Source organism: Carcharodon carcharias, chromosome 16 (assembly GCF_017639515.1).
Source record: "Carcharodon carcharias isolate sCarCar2 chromosome 16, sCarCar2.pri, whole genome shotgun sequence".
Taxonomy (NCBI): Eukaryota; Metazoa; Chordata; class Chondrichthyes; order Lamniformes; family Lamnidae; genus Carcharodon; species Carcharodon carcharias.
Genome location: NC_054482.1, coordinates 14,744,424 through 14,771,845, shown reverse-complemented (window position 1 = coordinate 14,771,845; position 27,422 = coordinate 14,744,424).

Here is a 27,422-nt window from a genome sequence, read left to right as displayed (position 1 = left end):
CTCACTGCTTTCCTGCCCACCCCTGAGCTGGACCCCATAAAACATTGGGTGGGTGGGCACCCAAATCAGCAGCCTCCCACCATTTTTAAACTAATTACTAACAGGCAAATTGAGTTTGTTAACAAGTCAATTGACCTAATATTACGCTGCCCGTACCATAATACATTTGATGTGGGCAGGCGGGTGAGAGGTAGAACTCCATATTTTACACACAACTGGTTAAAAGGTGTGGAAGAAGTGGGGACCTATCCTTCAGAAGGTGCTCTGTGTGCATTGGGGGCACCCACCCCCATCAAAATGATGCCCACCCCTCGCTTTGTGTCTCCCCATCTGGCCTCCAAAACCCGTCTCCACCCCCCCACTCCTCACCTCAATCTCCTCCCTAGGGTGCCTGATTCCTTCCCTCCCTAAAAGCCTGTGACTAACCTCAGGCCACGATCCATTGCACTTCTTCCCATGGCCTGCTTGCAGTCCCGGTAGCGGCCACTACCGGGTTCTGGCGCTGCTGGGTCTAGAGCTGCTGGCCAAAGATTGGCCAGCAGCACCCTAGCCCAGGGCTTCCTTCGGCTGAGGTGTGTAAGCCCCACTCTCTGCTGGTTTAGGCCGGCCCAGCATGGTATTGCTGCAGGTTGGCATTTTTTTTAAAGTCGCTCAGTTTGCAATGGTGGAGGGCGGGGACAAGCAATGTACCACCCCCACCCCAATCAGCCCTTTAAAATGGAGCTAAGAGCAGCAGGGAGGGAAAGCTTACACAGAAGGAGAAGGAGAGAGGCCCTTAAAAGAGGACCTCCACCCTCCCAGGGTCTTTAGGAAGCACTTCCCCTTCCTCCACCTCAGCTAGGAGCAGTGTGTGAGCTGCCTACATTTCAGAAAGGAGGCGGTGATGGAACTGTGCCACCTTCCTATAACCTGACCTGCAGCCACATGACAGAGTGAGGACAGCACAGCAGTAGTCATGGCCATCAAGGTCTCAGTCACTCTAAATTCCCATGCCAGTGGATCCTTCTAGGCAGGAGCCAGCAACATTAGCAGCAACTCCCAGTTTGCTCTCCATTGCTGTTTCAGTGAGTGACGGACGCCCTGTATGAAAGGAGAGGGGACCTCATCGTCTTCTCACTGAACAAAGAGAAACAGGAGGAGAGAGCACATGGCTTTTCCCAGCTGGCGGGATTCCCAGCGGAGTCAGGGTACAATTGACTGCATACATGTATCTCCAAGGACCCCAGGAGCTAACAAGGAGATGCCCCACAACCACTGGGGCTACCATTCTATAAATGTTTAGTTGATGTGCCACCATGTCCAGAAGATCCTCTCAATGAATACCCACCATTCTTGCAGAAACCACAATGTATTAATCCTGTGGCCGTTGTACCTGCCATCTTTGAGTGACCACGAGGAGATGGATTCTGGCTGCTGAGTGTCAAGGGATGCCTGCTAAGTACCTAGCTAATGACTCCCTTCTTCCATTTAACTACACGAGGCCATTGCAGCAAAAATGAGAGTCACACAGCAACCAGGAAGGTCATTGAGCAATCGCAGCAAAAGTTTCACTGCCTGGACAGCTCATGTGGAATCTCCAGCACCCACCCTGCATATGTCCAAGTTTGAGGAGCTCTGCTGCATCTTCCATGAATAGATATCATGAGGTCACAGCCCTGGCCACCAGGTGTTTGGAGGCTACCTTGGGAGGAGGAGAAACAAAAAGGAACGTGATGGAATACTCTCCATTTGCCTGAATGACTGCAGCTCCAACAATACAAGAAGCTCAATATCATCCAGGACAAAGGAGCCAAGCTGATTTGCACCCCATCCACCACCTTAAACATTCACTCCCTGCACCACTAGCAGCAGTGAGTACCATCTACAAGATGCAGTGCAGCAACTCACCAGGTTAGACAGCACCTCCCAAATCACAATCTCTACCACCTAGAAGGACAAGGGCAGCAGAAGCATGGGAACACCACCACCACCTGGAAGTTCCCCTCCAAGCCACACACCACCCTGACTTGGAAATACATCTCTGTTCCTTCATTGTCATTGGGTCAATGACAACAGCACTGTGGGTGTACCTACACCACAGGGACTGCAGCAGTTCAAGAAAGCAGCTCATCAACATCATCTCAAGGGCAATTAGGGGTGGGCAATAAATGCTGGCTCAGTCAGCAATGTTCATGAATGAATAAAGTTAATTCTCCATCTTTCAATCTAACTGCTATGTCCCATCACAGCGTCCACCTGGGTAGAATCCCAAAATAAGAACCAACAATAACACAAAGAATTTTACCCAACAAAAACTTCCTTTAATATATACAAAATGGAATTATTCACCTTTGTGCATTTCCTTCATGCCATTCTTCAATATGTCTTTGCATGTCCTAGTGCTCCTACGCAGCGGTACACAGTAACTGCAGAATGGCTGGTAAAAGACTGCTGATTTTCACTAGGGAGACTGCAGATGGCCTAACCAGTGACACCTACATCCCGTGAATGAATACATTTTAAAAATGGCCTTGGAGGGCGTTCTCGAGCAGCTTTGTGCCTTGTGGGCCTGGCTTCGGAAAGCATCACCTTGACATGGGCTGCAACAGTCTTGGCTGACTGGCTGACATCAGGCAGCAAGGGCACTGGTGGAATGGCAGTGGTGGAAGCACAAACATTGTCATCCTGGGGGTTGTGCTCCACACAGCCACTGCCATTCCCCGAGATAAGGCTTCAGCAATCCCAGTAATCTGCTGGAGGACAGATTACTGGGCTGCAGTGAGATCCTGCAAGCCGCTTTGAGCACTGGTTTCCACAGTCATGGTGGCAACAGTCAGAGCCATTGTAACAAGATATCTCGAGCTCCGCCTGAGCTTGCACTGTAACAAGGAGACATTGAGTGTCTTCTGTTTGTCCTGCAATGGAAGCTGAGGCATCAGCTATCAGACCCTGTATCAGAGCAGGGTCCACAAGTCTTCTCATGGAGTTTGCCACCACCTCCACACTGGAAAGGATGGGCTCCGAGATCTGGACAAAACCCTGTGCCAAGTCAGAGCTCCTTGACATTGACAACAGGCTCTGTGGCAGGCCTGTAGTTCATTTGAGTCGGTAGATAATGTTGCAGGAAGCTTCAGCAAATTCTTTCTCTCCAACTTTATCAGTAGCAACAGTATCACGGAGCAACTCCTGTAATACCAGGCTTCTGCCTATGGCAGATCTCAGCTTCACTGCTTTCTCCCTTTATGGTTCTGAGTGCCTGTCAGTTTCAGACTTCAATGTCTTCCTGTTCTACTCTCACCTCCCCTGAGTTGATGAGTAACAGTCCGGATTCTTTTGGCCGCAGGTATTATTCCCTTGCCCTGGGAAATGACTGGCAATTGCTTCATAAACATGTTCAGTTGGCTCCCTGCCATTGCTAGGCAGGTTGCTGACAGGGTATGCATATTATTGCTGGGCAAAGCTGGAACACTTTGGGAACCAACCCAATGCATTTCTTTCCAATTTTCCCAACCCTTTCTGCCTACCCATCACCAAACCCACCCCCCAAGGGCCTGCGAAAATTCCACCTTAGGGTCTTAGTACTGATTGATTGATCATTGCCTATCCAAAATATAATTGGTTCAGAGTGTACAATGTAACTTATTGCTGAACAATACTTATGGGGAATATTTCTAGGGAATTCCCTGTGGTATTGAGATTCGTATTTCGAATAGGATGGAAATTCAACAAATTAAGATTTGACTGACATAAAATGCATTGGATTCCAATAGTGACTCTCTCAAGATTTCTACCCCTGGAGAGATTACAAATGTCCTTTTCAATGAAAATTTTATATAAAGGAATGCCACAAGAAAATGAAGTGGGATAAATATGGGATTGGAAAACAGAGGCCGCGACATAGTTAGGTTCAATGCGATAATACAAAATGGATAAATGAACAAAGATAAGGGCCTGACAGACTCTGTGTCATGGTGGAAATCCCAGAAATAGATGAAATTTCTAAGTCTTGCCCCCCCCGATCCCGGCATTTCTCATCCTCGCAGGGGCTGAACTGGAGTCAGGCCAGTGTTGCGCGTGTGTGAATTCACGGAGGCAGCTGGCCATTTAATTCACCAGCTATCTCCATTGACTCCTGATTTTCGAACCCGAGATGAGTGAGTCCCAGAGTGCGCAGAGTAGACCAGGTAAGAGGAGGTCTAAACTTGGTGGTTTCTTTGGATAGTTAGGGTACTTCTTTGGAAAGATAAGGTACCCATTTGGATAGGGTCCTGGATCACCTTTAAGAGAGGTAAGGCACCTTTTGGCATTGTTAGAATTAAACATGTTTATGTACTTTTTAAGCACAAACTCATTGGAACTGCCCAGCTGTCCAGGAAGTGTCAAAGGTGAGTTGACATAGAGGGTGGGTAGAGGGGCATGGGCTGGCATGGGATAATGAGTGGCCATGGGGGCTGAGTGGGGGGCATGGACTAGCATAGAGGGTGTGAGGGGCCATGGTGGGTAGGTGAGGTGGGGGGGGGTGGGGGAAGGTGGCGGGGGGGTGGGGGCGGGGGTATGGGTCGGCATAGGGAATGTGTGGGGGGATGAGGGGGGTTGAGGGCTGCAGGATGTTTTTAGTTTTATTATTTTTCTTTAATTCAAACACAGTGCCCGAGCACAGAGGCAGGCCTTAGGCCCAGCCCACCTCCAAACCTAATAGCCTCCGCACTCATTCCAGTTTCTGTCGATCCCCACCAACCCCCATTCCCACCCCACCACCCCCCCAACCAAAAATCTGACCTGCGGCAGCCACTTTGAAAGATCGGGTTTGCCGCACTGGGAAATCTCACACCCAACCCGAGGACAAAGTTCTAGGCCAAGGCCTCTGGACTGGATTTTGGACTGGAAGAAAACAAAGTTCAGTGAGCTAAGGGATCTGGCCCAAATTAATTGGGCAAGAACAGTAATTAAAATAAAACACACAAATAGCATTATAGAATGTATAAATAGGTGACAGTTAAGAGTACTGTGGGAAGCTTTGGAAGTCCTATTATACAAAGGGCATGAAAGCCACTGAGAGTACACAAAGAGAGTTCACCAGACTAATGACATTGATGGGAAACCATAGCTAGGAGGAGAGACTTAAGATGCTATTTCAACTGGAGCAGAGAAGGTGAAAGAAAAATGTAATAAAGGTTTTTAAGATAAAAAACAGTTTTCGATTGTATAAATAAAGAATGATTTTTTTTTGCAGATTCCCATGTGCATGGATGCTTGGCTACAGAGAGTGGATGGGGCAGAGATCATTGCATCCTTTAAGAGAGAAATTTCTAGGTATTTGAAGTAGAGGGAGTTATGGAGCTATAAGGAGATAGCGAGGAAATGGATTAATTTTGGGTTACTCCGACAAGGAGCCAGCATTGACATGCTGGGCCAAATGGTCTCCGTCTGAGATATAAGTTCCTTTGAGCCTCTGGTTCTAGTTCCTGGATTCAATTCAATCCAAAGGCAAGAAGGTACATACATCGATGAAAATAGTCGACTCTTGCCAGAGTCTGCCTTTCTGAAAACTTCCGTTCTAAAACTCTATCCCTTGTAAAAGCTCTAATTTTAGAGTTAACACTCATTTGTTAAAGTAAGGTTTTGCCATGTATTAAGAAACAAGAAATGCTGATTGTTGACTGTATCAACTTTGAGAGATACGTCATGCTGCCTATTAAGTAACTTCTCCTAATTTGACATCACGATTCAATGTAACCAAGTTCCCATTTTTCCATTCTTTGCATTGTCTAATCTGAATGATCAAATAGGTCAATTGTTTGACCTATCCCCCCAAAAAATATTTTTACAGCATTTCTGAATCATTTCTGAATATTTAAATATGAATGGGAATTTCCTCCAAAGTGCATAACATTTCCAAGCTTCAAGAAGTTCATTTGTAATGCCTAATGACTCCAACATTATTATGTTTAATGGAGTGAGGTAATCAGTAAAGATTTGCTCCGGATATTTTTATGCTCAACTTCCTTTCGGTCAACATTAACCCCACATGCCTACGCGTAAAATGACGCGTGGTGATGTCAGGTGAGCGTCCCAACATCACTGCGCGCCATCGTGATATTTCAGTGGGCAGGTGCGCGATGCTCTCCAATGCGCACCTGCAATTAATTAAGGGACCGCTTAAGGCCCTTGAGGCACCAATTGACGGCGATTATTCAGGGCCTGTGTAATCTTCAGGACGTCTCATGGGCGCAACGGGCAGGCGGGTAGGACACATCTGTATAAACCTCATCCACGGGTAGGATATGAGGGGTCAGTGGGGTCGCGAATGTGCTCAGTCAGATGTTTAATTTGGAAAGTTACTGATACTTGCCTGTGTGAGAAGAAATACTTCAAAACTCATACCAGCTGCTTGGACAGGACTCACAACCTTCAGGTCAGCACTCTGCAGTGAAGATCATTTTTGGGGCCTGCAGGTTTCAGGAAGCCTTCCCTTAGCCTGGGAATGGGAGTTGAACTCTACACTGGAGGCACCTCCACTGAGGAGGAAGGGAGGGCCAGAAGGGGGAGGTTGTCAGGAGTGCACAATCAGTCTCCAGGGGAGCCACCTTTGGGAGTACAGACGCAGACACAAGGGGCACAGGGCCAAGAGTTAGTCCAAGGTGGAAGGGGCCGCAGAAGACGCCACTATCCTACTGCCAGGTTTTAAAGGCGGCGAAGCAGCTACCTCAATATGTCTGAGGCGCAGTGCCGAAGGAGGCTCTGACTGTCAAGGGAGACAGTCAACTATATCTGTCAGATGATTGGGCCTGAGATCTCTCCTAACTGTGTGGGTGGACACCCCATGCCAGTGGCTCTAAAGGTCACAGATGCCCTCAATTTCTATGTCTCTAGCTCCTTCCAGGGCTCGGTGGGTGATCTTTGTGGTGTCTCCCAATCAGCTGTCCACACTTGTGTCAATCAGGTCACAGACGCTCTGTTCAGACGGGCATTGACCTTCATCCACTTCCGCTGCGACCAGGCAAGTCAGGCACAGCGAGCCAGAGGCTTCACAGCCATTGCTGGCTTCCCCCGTGTCCAGGGTGCTATAGACTGTACACATGTGGCCATCAAGGCACCAGCAGGTGAACCCGGTGCCTTTATCAACAGGAAGGGCTTCCACTCCATGAATATGCAGATAGAGTGTGAACACAGGATGCTGATTCTACAAGTCTGTGCAAAGTACCCGGGCAGCTCTCATGATGCCTACATCCTCAGACACTCCCAGGTGCCGGGGCTGTTCAGTGCTCCGGCTCGGCTGGATGGATGGCTGCTGGGTGACAAGGGCTATCCCCTCAGAAGGTGGCTCATGAACCTCTCCACCATCCAAGAACAGAAGCTGAGCAGCGGTACAATAGGAGCCGTGCCTCCACAAGGGCTGTGGTAGAGAGAACCGTCGGACTTCTTAAGATGCGCTTCCGACGCCTGGACCACTCAGGGGGCGCACTCCAGTACCCCCCAGATCGTGTGTTGCTGATAGTGATTGTACGCTGCGCTCTCCACAATCTTGCGCTGGAAAGGGGCAATGCTGTGGATGAGGAAGATGTAGATGCAGTGGCTGCAGCTGCACTCGATGAGTCCTGCAGTGAGTCCGAGGATGAGCACGCACAGGGAAATGCTGAGGGGGTAGACGCTGACCCGGGCATACTCCAGGGAGTCAGGGACACCCGGGAGATTTTAATCCAATGAACCTTCAGCTGGCCCACCACAGATGGACCTCCAGGACAAGCCTGGGCTGCAGGCTCCATACACGATACTTGCGTGCTAAATCTGACTGGATAGGAACGTTAACTAAGGGCCTTGTGAATAAAGATCAATGTGACACAGCTCACTCATAACATCATAGGTAACCATCCACTTGCAGAGGGAAAGGGGCACCCTCAGCCATGGTCACATGTCTAAATGTAATGATATAACAAAATGAACTTAAGGAAACAAAATGACAAAGTTGTTAAACAGCACACCAACTAATCATGACCTCATTGCAGGGCAACACAAAAGCACCTGTGAGAAACCTGTGGTGTGCCTAAGTTGCCTTATGTTTATGCTTTCGAGTGCTATGTCTTGGTGCTGTCCCCTCACTGGGACTGGCATCTGAGACAGCCTGCTCACTCTGCTGTCCTGTTGGCCTCGATGACCTTGGCGGTTGTCCTCTGGACCACCTGGGAGGGAGCTGCCAGTTCCACAGCTGGCATCTCCCCAGTCGTTGAAGCCTCATCGGATGTCATGGTCATGGGCAGAGTGGTGGAGGAGCTGCTGCCCTCATTCAGAGCGCCCTGAGAGGAGCCCGCAGAGACAACAGGCAGCTGCTGCGCCAACATGAGGTCGCTTTGAACCTCCCTGCTCACCGTAGATGGGCAGGCACCGAGCTGGGAAACTTGGTGCCCAGACCATCTCCCACACTGGCACTGACCAGCTGAGGTCAATGCCCTGATTGGTCTCCTGGAGGAGCCTCTCCACGAGAGTCGCCACTCTCTCCATGGGGGGAGCTTGGCACTCGGCCATGAGGCTCATTGTGTTGGCGAGGGTCCGCGTGGACTCCTCCACCATGGAGACCAAGCCAAACATAGCCAGATCCTCCCACACACCCTGCTGGACATCCAGCATCTGCTGCCTCATGGGCAAATCCAGAGGCCCATCATCAGCCTCCTCCCAGCCCTGCTCTGCTGATGCTGAAAGGAAAAACAAGGACATTGGATCAGTTAACGTGGAGACAATGTCAATCTGCATCCCTGTCCCCTGGATCATTATGTGCTCATCCTCCCATAAGCAATGGTCAAGCCATGTTGCAAACTTCAATCACTGAACATCCAGCACTGCCATGGCTGTTGGGAGAACAATGGTGACCTCACTGCTGGGCAAACATACCTGCCCACGGCACCCCAGCCTCACCGACACTGGTGGACCTGGGCACATGGTGCCTCTTCAGATCGAGGGCTTCCTGCTCGAACCTAGAAATGATGACTAACTGGGCCGGCCCTCCGCCAGTCCCCACCCACTCGGCGGCGTTATGTGCATCCTTCTCCTGGAAAGGAGAGAAGACCATTGATTAGTGCTACTTGTACCTGGACTCTCCTCACAGACGGCCCACCCCAACCAGAGTGGGACATTGCAGGGCTCCAGTGCCTCCTCACCCCGCTGCTGCCGAACACTCACACGCAGATGCCAGGCCTATCTCCCCTCCACCTCCTTGGCCAAATGCTGCCTACATCACATTTGGCACGACACGGTGCAAAGCAAGAAGGCGCAAGCACGTGGAGCACAGAGGGCAGCAGATGGATCGGTGCCCACGCCACCTTGAAGCTCCCTCTCAGCATCTCATCACCCTGACTTTGACATATTTTGCAGTTCTAGCACTGCGCCTGGGTGCAGCTCCTCCAGGTTGCCCCCAAAACAGTAATGTGGGTCTCAGTGTACCACATGCTGCGGGGGCAGAACCCATCTCCTCACCACCATCTCAGGGTGACCTCAGCATGGGCAATATCTGCTGGTTCACCCAGCGAAGGACACTTGTTGTCAATGATTCAATGCAGTAACTGCACTCAGAGTTGGGGGGGCACCAGGGGGGAAAGCCTACCTGCTGGCTTAAGTGACCAATGCCAACTTGGTACCTCACCCTTCCCGGGCGCAAAAGATCGAGGAAGCGCTAGTGACACTGGATCCAGGTGCATTGCACCACGTTACGGGAGCTCACCACATCCACTACCTCCCAGGTATGTTTGGTCATGTGGGGGGGCCTCCTCCTCCTCCTCTCTCTGGGAATGAGGACCTCCCACCGTGCTGCCACCTCCTCAAGGAGGGCAACAGGGCAATTGTCTGAGAAACGACGGGCAAAGTGACCCCCTGCCCCACCCTCCTGCCTGGCCTCCTCACCAGCAGCGCTCTGGGGAGCCCGTCTATTGGCCATGTTTGACAGCCTACGCGAGGCCGGAGGAGCACTTTTAAAACAGGCCGCCGGGTCACCATTGGACCCGACGGTCATAGCAGTCCCGCCGCTGCTGCCCGGCCACTCCCGCTGTCCTCGGGAGCCACGTTTCATGCTGCGCGGGCCTTATTGGGCTCACCCAAGTAAAATGGCGGCACGAACCTGATCGCGGGCGGCGATCGGGTCTGTGCCCATCTGTGCCCACTCCCACATAGCTCACCCAGCAGGCAGGAAATCCTGCTCTTTGTGTTAGTTGTTATTTCCATTCTAAAGCTAGTTTTTATGTTCATTATCAATCTCTCCCCATCTCTCTTTGAGTGACGGTCCTTATTTGCTGTTATAGAATCATAGGATGGTTACAGCACAGCAGGAGTCCATTTGGCCCACGTGTCTGTACTGGGTCTCTGAGGAGGGGGGGGGGGGCATCGTTTCACAATAAGGGGTCTCCTGTTTAAAAGGAAGAGGAAGATTTATTTTTTCTCTCAGCGGATTGTTAGGCTTCGGAATTCTCAACCCACAGACGCTATGGAGGCTGGGTCTTTGAATATATTCAAGACTGGTGGGCAGATTTTTGATCTACAAGAGAGTCAAGGGCTTTGGTGGACTGGCAGGAAAGTGCAGTAAAGGTGTCCTACAGAATTTTTAGTTTTTCCCTCTGATTTATACTTAGCTAAACCCAAAACAAAGAACCCCGCCACTTTCATCTCCATGCAGTAAAGAATTTTCCTCGTTTTGAGCTGAATGAGCCTCCATTCATGACAGAAATGGGATCATTGTGATAATACAGAAGAGGTACAGTTAGAAAGGTCAATTTAAAAGTCATATAGGATTCTGGGCTTATCATGCGAGGCATTGAACATAAAATCAGCAAAGTGACACTGCATTTGTATCACACATTGGTTACGGTTGGAATATAGGTGCAGTTCTGGGAATCCCATTATAAGAACAATATTAAAAGCCATAGAAAGAACAAAAGTCAGGTCACTCGAGAGATATCAAACATGATAAATTTAGAGTTATAAAAAAGATTTAGAAGCTGGGACTGAATTTCCCAAGAAGGTGGGGGTTCTGCTTCACAGGGTGGCAGGATCCAGGCTGCATTTTGCTGGTGGCAGCCAAGTGAGGGGTTGTCATTGGAGTCCCAGTCCCAGTCCCAATTAAGGACTTTTTTATTCATTCATGGATGTGGGCTTCGCTGGCTGGGCCAGCATTTATTGTCCATCCCTAGTTGCCCTTGAGAAGGTGGTGGTGAGCTGCCTTCTTGAACTGTTGCAGTGCATGTGGTGTAGGTACATCCACAGTGCTGTTGGGGAGGGAGTTCCAGGATTTTGACCCAGCAGCAGTGAAGGAATGGCGATATATTTCCAAGTCAGGATGGCGAGTGACATGGAGTGGAACTTCCAGGTCGTGGTGTTCCCGTGTGTCTGCTGCCCTTGTCCTTCTAGATGGTAGTGGTCATGGGTTTGGAAGGTGCTGTCTAAGGAGCCTTGGGGAGTTCCTGCAGTGCATCTTATAGATGGTACACATTGTTGCTACTGTGCGTCGGTGGTGGAAGCAATGAATGTTTGTGGATGGGGTGCCAATCAAGTGGGCTGCTTTGTCCTCAATGGTGTCAAGCTTCTTGAGTGTTGTGAGAGCTGCACTCGTCCAGGCAAGTGGAGAGTATTCCATCACACTCCTGACTTGTGCCTTGTAGATGGTGGACAGGCTTAGGGGATTCATGAGGTGAGTTACTCATCACATGATTCCTCCCCTCTGATCTTCTGTTGTAGCCAGAATATTTGTATGGCTAGTCCAGTTCAGTTTCTGGTCAATGGTAACCCCCAGGATGTTGATAGTGGGGGATTCAGCAAAGGTAATTGCATTGAATGTCAAGGGGCAATGGTTGGATTCTCTCTTGTTTGAGATGGTCATTGCCTGACATTTATGTGGCGTGAATGTTACTTGACACTTGTCAGCCCAAGCCTGGATATTGTCCAGGTCTTGCTGCATTTGGACACGGACTGCTTCAGTATCTGAGGAGTCATGAATGGTGCTAAACATTGTGCAATCATCAGCAAACATCCCCACTTTTAACCTTATGATGGAAGGAAAGTCATTGATGAAGCAGCTAAAGATGGTTGGGCCGAGGACACCATCCTGTAGAACTCCTGCAGTGATGTCCTGGAGCTGAGATGACTGACCTCCCACAACCACAACCATCTTCCTTTATGCTAGTTATGACTCCAACCAGCAGAGAGTTTTCCCCTGGATTCCCATTGACTCCAGTTTTGCTAGGGCTCCTTGATGCCACACTCTGGTGGCCCACTCCCAGAGCTGCCAGCCCAAACATAGGCCGGCAGCTCAGCAGCGTCCCTGCACAAAGTGGCCATTGCTGAGGCAGCAGCCACAGGCAAGAGAGTGCCTCAAATCCCGGCCATCTTGAAGAGCGGTAAGTAGCATTGGGGAATGCCATAGCCAGACAGGCAGGTCTGGGTGATTGGAGGGGTGGTCACTAAGTGCCAGCAGCACTGTTGTCATGAAGCAACCATTGTGGGCCTTAGATTACCCAAAAAGGGGACCCCCAATCTGGGCCCAACTGGCAGGCTGCTAGGTCTCACTGGGCTGTCTCCCCATGGAGGGCTTTCCTCCTCTGTGCAGCCACACCCTGCCCCCTACCCACCACACACACACACACACACACCCCCCCCACCCACAACCTTCCCAACCACCGGAGGCTGGAAATAGTGCTTAATTGACCACTAAAGTGACTCAATTAGCCTCAGGGTAGGCATCCAATTTGCCAACTTTCCCAGCAGTGGCAAAAGGGCATGGTGAGGGGATTTTGGGATGTCCTGAGGTTGTAAAAGGCTCTATGTAAGTACATGACCTTGTATTAGCATGTTATTGTTGCCAGCTAATAAACACCACAATCATGTTTATTTTGATAGCTGACAGCCTTTGAGGTTAGGGCAGTGGATATTCATGAATAGGTTAATATTTGCAGGTGGTTCCCCACTGAGAAAGTTTGAAAATCACCAATTTTATAAAATTGTTATACTCCATAAGTTATCAAGCTATCTTTACTGACTTAATGTAAAATGGACAATACTTGTGTTAATTCTACCATGATAATCATTGTTTAATTTATCTTATCTTATTTTTATAGATTTTATTTTTTAACCTTCATAATCCATGCTGTGATTAGGAACGAGACCACACTGCAGAAGGGCCATTGAAACAGAGATACAGGTTAAAACGGGCCTGTTGCCAACAATAGGAAGTTTTGCCTGTATCCAAAGTATCCACATATGCATTACTTAAAATTTCAATTGTCAATCTTCAATATGTTAGCCAAGGATTAGGTGATCTTTTGTGATGTTGCTGAAGAACAGTTTTAAGTTTATATTCATAATAGGTGTGAAAGTGTTCACTTGTTCATTTATTTTTATTAATTCATGGGATGCAGGCTTCACTGACTAGGCCACCATTTATTGCTCATCCCTAACTGCCCTTGTTCAGGGGGCTTTTAAGAGTCAACCACATTGCTGTGGGTCTGGAATCACATGTAGGCCTGACCAGGTAAGGACAGCAGATTTCCTTCCCTAAAGGACATTAGTGAACCCGATGGGTTTATACAACAATCAACAATGGTTTAATGGTTATTATTAGACATTTAATTCCAGATTTTTATTGAATTCAGATTCCACCATCTGTCATGGTGGGATTCGAACCCAGGTCCCAGAGCATTACCACTACACCACCACCATCGCCTCCCCTTTCATGGTAGTTAGCAGCAATTTATACTGTAATAATTTTCAATTCATGCAATCATACCACCCCCGGCCTCTCATTCCCGGTTCCACAACCACCTGTGGCTGGGGCCTGCCAGCTAGGCCTTATCCCAAACTTACTTTCAGTGCGGCTTCAATTAGCCCCTTCACCGAGCGTTAAATGGCCGTGGGCAAGATAGGTTCCCTGTTGAATCTTCACGGGGAGTGAAACCTCACCATCAGAATAATCCTGCCATATGACACAGCGAGGGCAATTTGAAAGAATTAATGAATGGGAGGCAGGGAGAGAAAGTGAGGGAGAATGTTACTCTGAGAGAGAGAGAGAGAGAGAGACAGAGTGAGAAAGATTAGAGAATGAGACAGAGACAAGAGAAAGAAAGGGAGGGGTGAGAGAAAGGCAGCAGGAGTAAAATGTAGTACAAGTGGGGAAACTCATGCAGAGGGGCACTGGGATAGAAACAAGGATAAACAGAACCAAAAGTTCCATGTGAGGGAGAGAGCCTGAGAAAATGGGACCTAATACGACCTGTCCACAGAGATCAGTTTCTTCGGTCAAACCTGACCATAAATTTTCCGCCCACCTACTTACCTCCCTACATTGTTCCTCATTCTGTGCTGTCAGTAAATACAGTAAAAGTGCTTAAACCAGCATGGAGCAGCAGATGGATTAGAGACAAGCAGGAAAATAGGGGATTCCAGCAAATGGAATGGTTAGCAGGTCTGGGAAAGTGGGATGGCAGGAAATAATGGGGGCAAGAGGAGCAGTCGGTGAATTGGGCGATGCTCCAATGCAAGAGTGTTTGTTCATAGAAAGAGATTAATTGTCAGCATTGTAGTTGAAGAATGGCGCTGGGACATGCAGACTTTGAGAACGAGTCAGCTAAATAGCAAAACTAGTCAGAAGTAAGAATAAAAAATAAGGCTAAACATAGCAGTATTATGCACGAAACTAGAGAGGCTGACAGGTAGAAATAGAGAGGCACAAGTGTCACAGATAAAGAGGAATAGGAATATGTTGAAGCGCAGACAGGGCTTTTAAGGTGATGAGATACAATTATTCTGTAGTTCACATTAAAAGATAAATTCACTAATTTTCATTTCTAGGCAGGAGCCACAATTGAAAGGAGCACAGAGCGAGAAATGATGCAGCACCAATTCTCTGCACATTTGAACATAGCGCCCACCACTGGGAGCATGAAATTAAATGTCAAATTTTAATATTTGGAAGATAAATATGTTTATCTTTAATGGTTTGCCCCACATACTGATCTGCTATATGGAAAAGACCTGTTCTTATTAACATTTCTCCTCAATTTTTACTGGCTTTCCAGAATAAATTCCCTGATCTTGAGATAATTTTAACAAGCTTCTATTGATTTTCACTGGTAAGCTGACAGACTAACGGCTTGTAAATTCATTGAATGAGGTCCTCAGTATTTGGTTCTGTGTGCCTGTTTCGGCTGATCCTAGCAACGTCACTTCTGCAGTTGAACACTGAAAGATCTGAATTCAGTTAAATTAAATACATTGAATTAAAATTTATCTGCAGGAGCCATGTGATGACAGCATTTATTTATCCTTGCGGATAGAACACTGAAAATTCCAATATTCAACATTACAAAATACCATTGGCAATAAGTTAAAAGCACGCAAATCTGCTGTCTCAACATATAGTATTGGGCCTTGTGTTCAAGTGCCCCTTGTGTCTGAATGGCCAGCCTTTGGATCACCCCTTTGTGTTCTCAATATTAAATCAGTTCAGTCGATTCAACGCAATTCAGCGCTCCTCGACACGCTTATTGTTTCACATGTTTACTTATCAAAACCTCTGTCTCTTCTCCCACACAGGTCTGCCCTTAATCTGAAACACTAGGTTATAGGAACACAGGGACTTGGGACTTAGGAGCAGGAGGAGGCCATTTAGCCCTTTGAGACTGCTCCTTCATTTAATAAGATCATTGATGATCTGGTTATGGTCTCAACTCCACTTTCCTATATGCACTTCAAGTGACTCGAAAGTCAAAAATCTGTCTAACGTTGCCTTGAATAAATTCAATGACCCAGCCTCCACTGCTTTATGGGGAAGAGAATTCCACATGCTAACAACCTTCTGAGAGAAATAGTTACATAAGCTTTGTGCAAAACTTGCCCCTGTGACTAAAGTTCTGGTTTAAGCGGATACACCTCATGCAAGAGATTGCTAATTGCTCCAGGATTTTATCCCTTCTTTCCTCTCCCAGCATACAATGTGGCACCCAGGTGGTTTGCAAGTGTCTCTTATTATAAAACACAGGACGGTGCTACTAAAAGAGGCAGGATGGATGGAATAAGTTAGTCTTTTCATGTGCATCACTGCCATGGTTGGAAATGTTTTACAAAGGCTGAACTGGTTATTCTGCTGAAACAACTCACCAGAAATTCAAAGCCGTGTTCTCTCTAACCCAATCAATTGTCCAAGCAGGACTACCCGGATGCTGCAATGGAATATCAGGGTATTTCCTGAAGTTAGCAAAGCATTGGGATTTTCTTGGGTTTACTGTCATCAGATTTCAGTGAGCAGTGGAGAGAAAAGTGTTGGACAATGTTTTAAAAAAAAAGAGGCAAGAAGCTGCCAAGCACCAAGTAAGCAAGTAATAAAATATCATGTGGGAATGACTGCCAAGCATTCCTACTTGAACAAAGGAAATAAGTGTAATCCCACAGTGGGTGTGCACAGGGAAAGGCCCATGGTCTGCAGAATCGGAAAGACAGATCCAGACACACCCAGTTCTGAACTCCCAATTCAGTGGACGGGGAAGAATTGATACATTTTGACATCAAGCTTTGTGTTTGCACTGACTTCACTGCATGCTGCAAAATCACATAGAATTTCCAGCACAGGGTCAGGTCATTCAGCCTAATTGGTCCAGGCCATTGCTTAAGCTCCATGTCAGCTTCCTCCTTTCGCTCTATCTCATTCTATTGTGTTAATGCTCATCTGTGCTGTTTTGCGTTGCGACTGTTAATTCGCAGAGCGCATTTGTAGACAGGCACCAGATTACCTGCAAACTGCTCCCCAAAGAACTTTAAAGTTAAATTGCCATATTGCTCAGAGTGGCTCCTATTTTGACTTGTCTGACTACATTTTGGTTATTAGTACTTTTTGTGTCTCTCTGCCTTGATTCCCTTCAATGGAATCCTCCTTTGATACAGCCCCAGGCTTGCTTCCAACTGACCTTTCAGCAGCAAGCATTGCAAACTAAGGGCACTCCATTAGGCCTGCCAATGTTCATGCTGGATATGAAAGGAACTCCTGAAGAGGGAGCAGTGATAACTGGCAGTACCCACAGGTAACCTGGGTATCACATCACCCAGCCCAGGCAGAACTACCTGGGCATGTTGAAAGAGATTTGATTTTGATGTCTATGACCTAGCAGGAAAATGCTCACCAACTTATCCTGTCCACTGGATTATGACCAGCTGATGATAGCTACTGTGGTTAAAGATGCCACATATTGAACTATTATTCCACCAACTGATTTTGTATTGTTACACGTTACAGTTTCCAACATATTGAGTCTTCTTACAATGCATAAAGCAGGCCACTACTGTCTTGTGTGCCAGAGGCAGCACATTAATCACTTTCCCAATGGAAAGAGAGAACAATTATAAAGGGATCAGTACTTTTACCAGATGGCCAGGCCCAAAGAGTGGAGGATGTAACTGATGGCAGCCATGTCACTATTAGTGTACCTAACAATGTCATATTATAGGGTAGGATTTCACTAAATCAACAGGCCCAGGAGATCTCGAATTCACCCAAATTCCTAAAGACCGTCCCATCAGGTTGTTGAAACAACACTTCCACAATATTTCACAATTATTTACATCAGCACAACTCTGCCATTAGAAGGAAATCTGTGCAGCCAGAAATACTGGATGAGGAGTCTGTATTGTTACCTGCAGAGAAGGAGGAGGAAGTGAAGGAACAGAAAAAGGAAGTAGTTCCTAATTCCAATATTCAACATCACAAATTACCATTGGCAGTAAGTAAAAAGCACACAAATCTGCAGTCTCAACATAAAGCATTGGGCCTTGTGTTCAAGTGCCCCTTGTGTCTGAATGGCCAGCATTTGGATCACCCCTTTGTGTTCTCAATATTAAATCAATTCAGTCGATTCAACGCAGTTCAGCGCTCCTCGACACGCTTATTGTTTCACATGCTTACTTGTCACAAACCTCTGTCTCTTCTCCCACACAGGTTTGCCCTTAATCCAAAACATTGGGTCATAGGAACATAGGAATGTGGGACTTAGGAGCAGGAGCAGGCCATTCAGCCCTTCGAGCCTGCTCCTTCATTTAATAAGATCATTGCTGATCTGGTTATGGTCTCAACTCCACTTTCCTATATGCCCCTCATATGACTCAAAAGTCAAAAATCTGTCTAACGTTGCCTTGATTAAATTCAATGACCCAGCCTCCACTGCTTTATGGGGAAGAGAATTCCACATGCTAACAACCTTCTGAGAGAAATATTTACATAAGCCTTGGCAAAACTTGCCCCTGTGACTAAAGTTCTGGTTTAAGTGGACACACCCCATGCAAGAGATTGCTAACTGAAACAATTCACCAGAAATCCAAAGATGTGTTCTCTGCAGCCCAATCAATTGTTCAAGCAGGACTACACGGATGATATTCCAGTGAATCAGGAGTGGGTTGAAATCAGTAGGAGGCCCCATTAGCTGTACTGTAAGCTTCTCCTTCCTCAATCCCTACATACCTCTGTGTGAGGACAATCACACCTGGCTCCACTACCATTCACACAACAACTCTCAACACATAAGCTCATCACTAAACATTCCAAGGAAGATGTCTATATCTCTGCTCTACCCTATGTGTGAATCCCTGCATCGCTGTTTATCATACCAGTGCTTCACCAGTAAAATGCACAGCACAGGAACAGGCCATTCAGCCTAACCGGTCTATACTAGCCTTTATGTTCCATTTGAGCCACCTCCCACCTGTATCTCACCCCATCAACATACCTTTCTACTCCTTTCTCCCGTGTGTACTAATCTAGCTTTGCCACGATTGCATACATTTAGTCAAAATCTAATAGAGCTTTAAATTACTAAGCTGATCAAATACTTTGAAGAACAAATAGACATCCAGAAACATGACTATGTAATATTACCCCACCCACCACCACCACCACTTCCTCACTAGCAGTACTGCATCAAAACCAAACAAAAAACTTACATTTTACACAAAAGGCAGCAACTTAAGATGCAGGATATTGAGTGTACAGCTTTTGTCCTACTATCTGTATCAATCTAGAAGATGTACAGTGGCTACCATCACTTGTGATGATTTCTGATCATGTGTTAACAGCTTAATTCCGAAAATCATGTACTAAAGCGGCACAAGTTATATTTCCATACTGGAAAGAGACAATTATACATCAGTGGGCCCAATTTTAATTCTGTGCAAGTGGGCAGGTTATCAATAGATTAAAATTGGGCCCATTAGCTCAGAGGTTATGGTTGGAATGATGCTGAGACTGTCAGCATTCAATGCTCTCACTCCTCTGAAATTGGCAGCAACCTCTGGAGTCCGTACATGGGCAGCTGAGCACAGAAATCCAGAAGGTGCTGTCTGTATTTCGATCCTTCTCCATAGAGTGTGTTAAACTTCCCCCAACTCTGCAATCAAGTAGAATTCACTGAACTGAGAACTTCCACTCTTAAACTATATGCTCACTATAAAAATCCTTGAAAATATTACATCTTGTTGAATGAAGTGCAACTGGGTTTTATAAGGAAAGAGCGACTTGCAATTACATCACGCTTTGCATGGCCACCAGATGTCTCAAAGCACTTTGCAGCCACTGAAGTGCTTTCAAAATGTGCTAACTGTTGAAATGCAGGAAATGTAGCGGCCAATTTCCACACAGTAAACTCCCACAAACAGCGATGTGATAATGGCCGAATAACCAGCTTCTGTGATGTTGACCGAAGGAGAAATATTGGCCAAAACACTGGGGATAACTGCCCTGCTCTTCTTCGAAGTGGTTCCATGGCACCTTTTACATCCACCAAAGCAGGCAGATGGGGCTTCAGTTTAACACCTCATCCAAAACATGGCACCCCTGACAATGCAGCATACCCTCAGTACTCACTGTACTCATATCCTGGAGTTATTTTTTTATTTATATGTTCAAGGGATGTGGGTATCATTGTCTAGGCCAGCATTTATTGCCCATCCCTAATTGCCCTTGAGAAGGTGATGATGGGCTGCCTTGAACTGCTACAGTCTATGTGGTGTAGGTACACCTACAGTGCTGTTAGGAAGGGAGTTCCAGGATTTTGACCTAGCAGCATTGAAGGAACGGCGATATATTTCCAAGTCAGTGTGGTGAGTGGCTTGGAGGGGAAATTCCAGATGGTGGTGCTCCCATGCATCTACTGCCTTGTCCTTCTAGATGGTAGAGTTCGATGGTTTGGATGGTGCTGTCGAAGGAGTCTTGGTGAATTGCTGCAGTGCACCTTGTAGATGGTCCACTCTGCATCGCCACTGTGTATCGGTTGTTTAAGGCGGTGGATGATGTGCCAATCAAGCAGGTTCCTTTGTCCTGGATGGTGTTGAGCTTCTTGAGTGCTGTTGGAGCTACAGTTATCTAGGCAAGTGGAGAATATTCCATCACTCTCCTGACTTGTAGATGGTGGACAGGTTTTGAGGAGTCAGTAGGTGAGTTACTCACCACAGAATTCCCAGCTTCTGTCCTGCTCTGGTAGCCACGGTATTTATATGGCTGGTCCAGCTCAGTTTCTTGTCAATGGTAACTGCCAGGATGTTTAGACTCAAACCCAAAACCTTGTGACTCAGAAATGAGAATGCTACCAACCAAGCCGCAGCTGACACACGGCCTTTGTACTAAGAGAGTACTAGGTTCATAATTATTAATGATTAGCCTCATTGGCTCTGAAAAACTAATTTCATAATTGTGGAATGTCAATTTTCTCAAATATGGCAAAAAGAAATTCTCATATGTTTGAAATAATATTCTTAAAAGATGGTTTGTGATAATTAAGCTTCTGCCTTAATCCCATGTGTATGAACCAATCATTTATTTCACTTTCTGTAAAATTTTATTTAAAAATGAAATGATTCAATGTTTTTAATTTCCTGCTTAGCTGTCTGTGTGCATTGTGCAATGTAATTGGGCACTTGCCCTGCTTGATGACATCACTGTTGCTGGTGATGGGGGGGTCCCCTTGACTTGGTACCAGGTTCACACTGAGATCAGGGGCAGCATTTTCCAGGCCCACTCGCCGACGCGTCAAGTGACGCGGGGTGATGTCGGGCATATGTCCCAATGTCACCCCGCGTCATTTAGATTTTCAGTTCGGCGGGCCCGCAGCCAACTTGGCTGCGTGCCCGATGACCTGTCAACGGCCTATTAAGGCCATTAAAAAAGTAACTAAAATGATTAATGCACCTGCCCATCGAACCTTAAGGTTGGTGGGCAGGTGAGGAGCTCAGGTGGCCTTCCAAAAAAAGCATGAAACCTCATCCATGGGCGGGATGAGCGTTCATGAGGGAATTTAAAATGTTCGGAAGACTTTTAAATAGAAGTAATGGACATGTCCCAGCTCATGTGACAGTGTCACATGAGGGGACATGTCAGGGAAATTTTTTCTTATCTTTAATAAATTTTTAAAACTTCAACCAATTTCCCTGAGGCAGCCTCAGGGAGATCTACACGCTCTTCCGTATGCATGCGCAAGAGGGCGCACAGACATGCTCAGGGAATCCCCCCCACCCACCCCCGCCTGTACCACAGCGCTTCCGAGCAGACCTCACGCTGGGCCGGCCTTAATTGGCCCACCCACAAATGGGGCACCAATCGGGAACCCGCCCACTCGTGCCGGCTCCCACACAAACCAACCCCCCCAACCCCAACACCCGCCAACAGGGGGAAGATGCTGCCCGAGGAAAGGGAAAATCTCTACACCTCAGAGATTACTAGATCTTTGTGGGCAGTTTTCTGTGAGATCAGTGGCAAAGCTTCAACAATGATGGCAAAGCCTGGGCCAATAAAAATCAGGAAATATACTTTTGTAATTGGCATGTTGTACAATCATCTATAGCATTGCGGTATATAGGTCTAGTTCTTAATTTTTTTGCTGCTTTTCACTTACATCTCAGTCGGAAGAGCAAACGTCATGCTACACTGCTCCGCGGCCTTAGCTGCTATGACACCTGTGCTGGTTGCCTGTTTCTGACCCCCTACCTTCCTCTGCTGTAGTCTAGAATGAACCATCATCTTGAAAGTCTCCATAGCTTCTCACGCACGGCATATCCCAGCTGCTGACAGCCTTCCAGAGACGGCCAGGAATTCTTGTGGACATAGTCCCTGTGCTTGCAGTCATCCTTAGCATTCTCCAGCATTGCATACGGGGAGTTAAGAAGATCTGACAGTGCTGCATGAAGGCATTCTGTTAACTGATGAGTGTCATGACAAGTAGATAAAGATGAAACAGACCCCACCTGGCTGTACTTGCTCAAAGCCACATGTCCATTCCCTCAATGCCATCAGGTCCTCATAGACATTGCAGATTGGTTTATTCACCACCCCTGTGGTTTCCCTGTGGGTGGTTGTGCCTTCCCTATTGAAGAGCAAACAAAACAGAAACTTCAAATTTCAGGAAGGAAGTCAAAGGGACAGCCGAGTGAGCAGCCTACGTTGTATGAGGTGTGAAAGGATCGGGTGTGGGGGGGTGGCGTGGAGGTGGTGAGCATGCAAATACAGTGGAATCTCTATAAACGGACTCTCCCTAAAAGCCAAGAGCCAAAAAGAAAACAGGTCCTTATTGAGTAACACAAATATTACATGGGGCTGCATCTTGTGGTCGGCGAGCAGAGGGCGGGGCCCGCTCGCCACTGCCTAAAATGACGCGGGGTGATGTTAGGTTTGCGTCCCGAGGTCACCCCACGTCATTTTGATTTTCAGGTCGGCGGGTGCAGCCGATTCCGCTGCGCACCCACCGACCTGTCAACAGCCAATTAAAGCTTTTGAAAAACCAGTTTAGCCAGTTAATGGACCTGCTGTCCAACCTTAAGGTTGTTGGGCAGGCCGGGAACCCAGGCGGGCATTAGAAAAAGCATGAAACCTCATTCATGGGCGGGATGAGGTTTCATGAGGGATTTAAAAATTTCAGAGTATTTTATAATAAAGGTTATGGACATATCCCAACATGTCAGTCAAATTATTTCTATTCTTTAAACTGCTTTTCACATTTGAGCCGGTCTCCCTGAGGCAGCACTTTGCCTCAGGGAGATCTGTGCTCTGCACTCCCGGCTCGGGGAATCCCACCCCCCAGCCCGCACAGGGGGTGCACGGCGCTTCCGACCGGGTATCACGATGGGCAGGCCTTAATTGTCCCGCCCACGTAAAAGGGTGGTGCGCCCCCCAATCGGGGGCGCCAATCGGGAACCTGCCCGCCCGCGCCCACTCCCATAAATCACCCCCCCAACCCCCCAACAGGGGGAAAATGTTGCCCGTGGTAAAATATACAAGAGACATTCTGAAATCACAGATAGTTGCAAACGACAAACAGCCTTTAAAGTACCAAGACCATTTACAACATAAAACATGGGACACGGGATGGTGTAAAGCTGCTGTATCTGGAACAGTCATGATCACTGTTGCTTTTCCTTGTAACTTACTTCCTTCCTGGCCCTAAATTCTCTTGGATTCCTCATTTTTGTGAGCTCAGTGCATGTCGGTGAGCATGAGGTGAAAGCAGGTTTGATGAAATGGAGAGCTTTTTTACCCAGAATCCATAGACACAGAGAAACCACTCTGGATCTGGGATTGAATGCTCACTCAGTTTGAACCGAGGGATAGCGAGGTTTCTCTGTCACTGTGGATGCTGGGTAAAGGGCTCCCCATCCCACAAAAGCCCTTTCATGCACAAAATCAACTGGAGCCTTAAACTGATCTACTTAGGCTGACCTCTCTAGACCTTAAAGAAAGCACTTGTGAACCATTAGAGGTGTGTCCTCTCCTTTCCCAGTCTGTGTCCATATATTCTTTAATTCACAATGAAGTGAGGATAAAGCTTTCACCTCATTGGCCACTATCTGCCAACATTTCTGTAACTCGATATTGGAGAGTTCTTTGCTCCAAAAGTTGACACTTCCCTCAAGGTCATCTGCTTCGCTGGAGGGGTCAGTTCTGGGTGCTCCTCTAGCTGTCCTATCCCATCAGTCAACGTCCAAAAAAAAAGTTCTCCATCGCTTTGAGAATGAAGCAAATTCTAAGAGATTACTTGTACTATGGTAATTAGCTCTTACCCCTGTAAGCCAGCCTATCACTCATCCAGTGTGTCTACGTCTGGTAGCTCAGGCCATTTTTGGACCCAGCCATCGAATGGGCCCTATCCACCTAACTCAGGGCCTGAACAGTCATTTGACACTATTGAATCAAAATAACTTGTTGTGGTGTTTCCTTGTAAACTAGGCCAATCTTTTGTATGACCAGCTATGATATTCCAGAGTATGTGATGGATTGTTTCTTTTTTTTGCATTTTATGTGTGATTTGGTAAATTTAACCATTTAGCTTGAGCCTTAAAATTGTTAGCATGGTGCAGTTTATTCGACAGGCAGCACTGAAAGGGATGATTCAGAAGTCAGCACCTATTATTAAACCTTTCCCTATTATCTTAATGGTCCATTGCACTCTTGAAAGTATTGTTTTTTAAATACTGGGGACTAAACCACCACCACAAACTCAAAAATTTCAAGGTGGTTTGACAGCTCATAGGTTAAGAGTTAGTTTCATTACTCGGGTTTGTGGTTTCAAATGATGCACATTTGAAAAAAATTCTCCTAATTATTATTCCATTCTACCATCTCACTTAACATTATTTATTTGATCCCTCAGCATGTATCTTGGGCGAGGCAGTATTGCAATTTTTAGATGCTGTTACGTTTAAATAAGCTTAAGTATATTGCGATATTATATATGTCAAGGACACTTTTGCTGCTGAAGTTAACCCCTGACTGCAAATATTAAATATTTTGAAAACAAATAGAATTTGAAAATAAAATGCTTTAATTCTGCCCTCAACCTCTTCAATGCATTTCTTATCCTTTTTTATCTGTCCCATTCTGTTTCCCATTTTTATTTCTGAACTTGAACTTTACTTAATCTACTTTTTCTTTTTGTTATTTCAATCTTAACTTTTTACCACATAACATATTTTGTTCTTCCTCCTGTCTTCATCCATTTTGGAAGTTGGAGCAACTGCTAAGAAATGGGTTTTGCCTGGCTTCAAATCAAATGTGCAAGTTGTTTTTAACCATATGTCAGTCAGGAGACTAATGATTGATGATTAAATTAGCAGAAACAGGGTTCTTGCCAACATGCTTCAAACATGTCAAAACAGGAATAGGTAAATGACAAATGAGTGCACACAATAGCTGCCCACAAGCCAGTAGGGTGCTCAAATGAGTAAAAGCATCTGAAGTTTGCTGTTGTGTAAATAATGCCAATTTGCGCTGTGGACTTGTGACTTTGCAGAAGTGGAGGGGAACCCTGAGACTAGGATTACCCACCCGTCTCTCAGGCCCCAAGCCCAGTAGGCTCCCGCTGGGATCCCTGTTGCCAAGAGGAAACATTGCCCCATGACAAAGTTCCACCAGTAGTCTTGGCATGGCCATCAAAAATGCAGAAGAGGCCTGAAGGTCTGGAGAACTGCATCCTCGTAAGCCAGCACTAAAAGGTTAAGTAGAAGTAAGTGGCCACCAAAAGGACCTCTCTCCTCTATCCACAGGGGAACCTGAGGGCCATGATCAAGATTTCCCAGCATGTACAGTCATTACCCCCATGTTGGCCCCAGGAAGCGGTGGTTAGAAATGAAGGCGGCGGGGAAACTCTGGGGACCCTGTCACTATTTAGTGCAGTGAGTAGAGCAGGAGCAGCCAGCATCAGTCCTGGAGGGGGCAGGAAATACAGGAGGGCTTGTGAGGTGGGGGTAGACCCTTGCTCAATTCCCGATTGATTCCAGCCCCAACCTCATCTAATTTAGCACCGTGTAGCTGTCAGAGAGGGGAACGTCTGCTACGCAGAGGACCATTTCAGATGTCAATCCTCTTTGTGTGGATAAGAACTTCTTGACATTAATCCTAAATTTCCATGTTAATAATTTGAATCTGAGCCCATTATCCTTCTGTCACACTAAGCACCTTCCCATGTTTCCATTTCTACAATATAATCACTTGTCTATAACTCTATAAACTTCCTTTAAAGGCAGAAAAGTCAAACATAATCCAATCTTACCTCAAAGCTTAATCCTCTGTCACTAGGGATCAATCTCATGACCCTCCATGATCAGTGTCCAAGGCAGGAATTATATAGAATTACATAAAAATTATCAAAGAAACAGGTTATTCAGCCCAACAAGTCCATGTTGGTACAAGAGCAAAATAATGTGAATGAGTATTTCGAGCATTTTCTGCCTCTAAGTCCATGTTGGTTTTATTCCTCATAGGATAGCATTATGCCTAGGCCCACATGCCTGCTGTGTTCATAGAATTGTTTATTCTCGTTTCTTTCTATCAACTGCTTTTTATTTATTGAATGCAGCTTCACAATGAAGCACCGGGATTGACCAGCGTCCGCAATTCCATGTCGATAAACCATTAACTCGTCACATTTCTTATCTCAAAATATCATACCAAATAAAACAACAAAACCCTCCAGAATCTCAGCTGCAGAGATATAATTGTGGTTTTGGGGAATTTTCCAACAGACTCATTCCTAGAACAGTAGGTCTAAACATTAAGATGCAGAGCAACTACATTGGCTACCCGGGAAAGTCCACAATGCTGCTCTGTAAAGCTGAAATGTTTCAATAGTAGCCCCAACTGGTAACACAATGATACTATTGCTGGATCAAACATTGCTGTCTTCACTGTGCACAGTAAGATGCCACAAACAACAGTGGTCAGTTAAAACATTTCGGATAGTGCTGGGTGAAGGGAAGCCGTTAGCCAGAGATTGGGATAATGAACTGCTTTTCTTTGAATGATGCCACAGGGTCTTTCGCATTCACCTGAACAAGTACAGGGGGCCTTTGAAATCTGGTATATCTAACAGTACAGCTCTTCCTGCATACTGGACTGAAATGTCAGCCTAGGTTATGTACTCAAGTGGGGTTTGAATCCATAAACTTAATGTTGAGAGTCATGCAGGACAGTTGATTATGTCTTTAATTTCATTTTGTAAATGCTATTAAACACAAGGTTAGATTTTCCTCAGGTTCAAACTGGGCTGCTTTTCAGACAGTGCTTTTGTGGCAATACATATTATATCAATATATATATGCGCATGTACACATAAAGGTGTATCTGGAACATGTTTGTGGTGATTAATTGTTAACTTGACCTTCCCTTTTAGGTCATTCCTCAAGTACGCCCTGTAGAAATATACATAATGATTAGACAGAGGTGGCATTACAGCTCGACTGTGCAGAATAGAACCTACAAAAACACATAGTATAACAACATCTCTTGTAGCCCTGAACTCTCAACGGTGTTGAAAAGTTTCTTGTTTTAGAGTTAATGAAAATGAGATGGGAATGTTTTGTCCGCATAAAAACCTTACATCTAATGGCTTGCAAAGAAGTAAATCACACTGTTCCACTGAGAAACCTTCACACATCTCTGCAGTTTCTGCTCC